Genomic DNA, 3,819 nt, shown 5'->3' with positions numbered 1-3,819 from the left:
GGAGACGGCCACGAACACAACTCGCTCCCGATGGCCGAGCGAGCCCGTCGCCGCCGCTCGTCGCAGTCGCCGCCACAACCACGCCCGCGCCTCCACGTCATGGCCAAAAGCTCCGCCGTACTTTCCTACGCCTCCTCACCGAGAAAAGAGATGTCAGGCGCCCTGCAACGACGCCATCGCCATCGACTTCCACATCGGGAGCTGACCACCGCGGCGTTGATCCGCCGGCTATAGGACCTCCCTGAGCAAGCCGAGCCCCTCTTCGTGATCACTGTGAGCTCCGCCGCAGTTTCCCCCTTACCCCACGGCCTAGCGCTCATTGTAGCCGCCGTTTCCATGACGCCCGAACTCTGGCCGCCGCTTACCTCGCTGCTGCCATCACCATAGACCACCACAGCTCCCCCTGCTTGCTTCTTTAGATGCGCGCGAGCGTCAGCTCACCGTAGAGTCCAACCGCGGCTCAAACCGCGGCCTGTAGGCGAAACCCGAGCCGCTCCAGTGTGCCTCCACCGCGTTTTTGGTCGCCGCCGGCGTAACTCCGGTGACGCTGACGTGGCTCCATTAGTTTAGGCTAATCCAGCATTAGTTTAACCCTTAATTAACTCAACAGGACACTGACAGTGGGCCCTTTTGGCCCTGCTAATTTTAGTTATGTTTTAACTAAACCTTTTTAGCCTGTGCCACTGACGTGTGGACCCCGCACGTCAGGTTTGACCTGGATCCCGTCTGTTGACCTACTGAGGTTAGCATGACTTAGTGCTGACGCAGTAAATGTTTCTGGAGTTTAAAATAAATCAAAAATGATTTATTTATTTCAGAAATTACTCAAAACTTCTAAAATTCATAGTAATTCAACCGTAACTCCAAATGAAATAATCTATATATGAAAAATGATCGAAATAATCCAAAGAATCTGTTTATGTCATTTTCATGCATGTTAGAACAACTTTTGGCTACTGTTTAGGACAAATCAAATGAATGGCATTTAAATAACCATATGTGGAGTTTGAATTTGAACCTTGGGTTCAAACCAACCACACTTAATTGTGTTGCTAGTTGCATTAGGCCAAATCACATCATATTGCCATGTCATAATCATGCATCATAATTGTTGCATTGCATTGATTGTGTTCCTCCTTGTTTGCCGGTTTTGTGTCCCCTCTCAGTAGACGCGGTTCCGACGATGAGTTCGACGACACCGATGAAGAACTATACTATCTTCAGAAGTGCCAGGCAAGCAAAACCCCCTTGTTCATTCCTATACAATCCCACTCTCTCGCTCCTGCTCTCTCCTACTGCATTAGGACAACAACGATTCAACTGTTACATGCTACGGTAGTTGAACCCCTTTTCCTCTGCATGACCTGTCATTGCCACAGTAAATAGATGAAACCCACTACCGTGAGTAGGACTTGTTTGAGCCCTGATGTGCCTACTCATTCATGCTTGTTTGTCATGCCTGCTACTGCTTATAGTTGAGTCAGGTCTGATTCATCGGGAATGAATTGGAATGTGGTGAACATGTCCTACCGTCGAGTGCTAAGTGTGTGAACATGATTTGGTAAAGGTAGTGGTGAGAGGCCATGTAGGAGTACATGGTGGGTTGTCTCATTGCAGCCGTCCTCAGGAACTGAGTTCTGTGTTTGTGATCCATGAACAGTTACTACCACACATTGGGCTCCGGGCGCTCCAAGCTCTCTCGACTTATTAATCAACCTGATCTCTGTCCAGGAGTTGCAACTAGTTTCTGGTGTTTGTAGGTAGTGTTAGTAGTCTACCAAGTGGCACCCGGTACAGGTGGGCTTGGGCCAGACTAGGCACCGTGGCCGGGTATGCCAAGAGCCGCCTGTTTGGTGGGCTTGGAACCCTGTACACATCGTTTGGGGCCGTGAGCGACACCCCGGCCGGATCTCCTTGCGGATGGAACCCGAATAGGCGATAAACATAGACGAGAGGCTTGTGTGGTTAGTCAGGTCATGGCCGACACCCTCGCTGGGCTTCCGCTTGAAGGTTGCCGAGTACATGTCGTGTAAATGGCGATAAGTGGTGAGAGCGTGTGTGAAGAAGTTCACCCCTGCAGGGTTAGCATCATCTATTCGAATAGCCCTGTCCGCGGTAAAGGACTTCTGGGTAGCCTATACAATTCATAGACAAGTGAATGTGGATACTCTAAAATGCGCAAGATAAGCATGAGTGCTATGGATAGCGTTCTCGTAGGGAGACGGGAGCGAATCCATAGTGGTGTATTGATATGGTGAATATGTGGACTCGTGTGCGCCACCTCAAAAGAGTTACTTGCAGTCATAGTTTAGGATAGCCACAGAGTCAAAGCTGGCTTGCTGCGGTCAAACTCCACCACCCCTTTGTTGATACCGATGCATATGTAGCTAGTTCTGATGTAAGTCTTGCTGGGTACATTTGTACTCACGTTTGCTTATTTTATGTTTTGCAGAGAGACTTCAGTCTCGCTAGTAGTTCTGCGTGGACTTCGACGTTTAGCTTGTTACCTTAGCTACGATCTTGTACCCTTGGGAGGGTCTTGTAGATAGTCAGGCTTCTCAACCTTTTTCATTTGTAGTTGTCTGTACTCAGACATGTTCATGCTTCCGCTTGATGCTTGTATGCTCTGTATGTTGGGTCATGAGACCCATGTTTGTAATACTTGGCTCCTCGGAGCCTCATGAATAAATCCTTTGAGTCATAGAGTCTTGTTGTGATGCCATGTTGTACTTGCACATATCGAGCATATTGTGTGTATGATTTTGAAATGCTTGGTATGTGTGGGATCCGGCAACCTAGTTGTCTACCCTTGGTAGCCTCTCTTATGGGGAAATGTAGTCCGGTGCTTCCACTGAGCCATGGTAGTCCGCTACAGCCCGGTTTACCAGAGTCCTGCTTGCCCAGTACTACTGCTCCAGAACTCCTAGACTGGCCAGCATGTGATACACTTCGTTCCTGTGTCTGTCCCTTCAGGGAAATGTCACGCGATGACATCCAGAGTCCTGCTAGCCTGCTACAGCCCGGGTTCCCGGAGTCCTGTTAGCCCAGTTGCTACAGCCCGGATTCACACACTGACCGACATGCTCGATGTTGTTTCATGTATGCCTATCCCCGTAAGTTAGTGCCACTTTGGGTTCACGACTAGTCATGTCGGCCCGGGTTCTCTGTCATATGGATGCTAGCGACACTATCATATACGTGAGCCAAAAGGCGCAAATGGTCCCGGGTCCGGTAAGGTGGCACCCGTGGGAATACCGTGCGTGAGGCCGCAAAGTGATATGATGTGTTATATGCTAGATTGATGTGGCTTAGGATCGGGGTCCTGACAGCTTTGGTATCAGAGCCTGACTGCCTGTAGGATTACCAAGCCAAACTGGTCGAAGTCGAGTCTAGAAATGCTTTAGTTATATAAGGGAATTGATTGTGGAAGGGAACGTAAGGCTCTTTTTACTCCTTATACCTTATGCCCTTCTGATCCGAGTCATTCTATCTTTCCTGCAGGGTTAAGTAACTAGGCTTCTCATCTTTCTATCAGGATCACGTGTTACTAATCCATATAGGATTGATGGTTTCAAGCCCCAGTTCAGTTCCTACTACTTCCGTGTGTTGTTAGTTGATCTCAGAACCTCGATATTGTGATGTTAAGTGGTTATGCCTCCAATTTGCAGGATGTCCCAATCTTTTTGAGCATTTACACCATTATGCTGTCCGAGTCATCCCAGGTTTCGAAATAGTGTGATACATTTGCAACTCCCTTCTTTCCTTTTCCGATGTTCCTTTGGGGCCAGTTTAACCACACTAATCAGTGAGTTGAGGTAC

Source organism: Triticum aestivum, chromosome 3D, assembly GCF_018294505.1.
Source record: "Triticum aestivum cultivar Chinese Spring chromosome 3D, IWGSC CS RefSeq v2.1, whole genome shotgun sequence".
NCBI lineage: Eukaryota > Viridiplantae > Streptophyta > Magnoliopsida > Poales > Poaceae > Triticum > Triticum aestivum.
The sequence above is the reverse complement of the archived record's forward strand: the minus strand, read 5'-3'. Positions refer to the sequence as shown.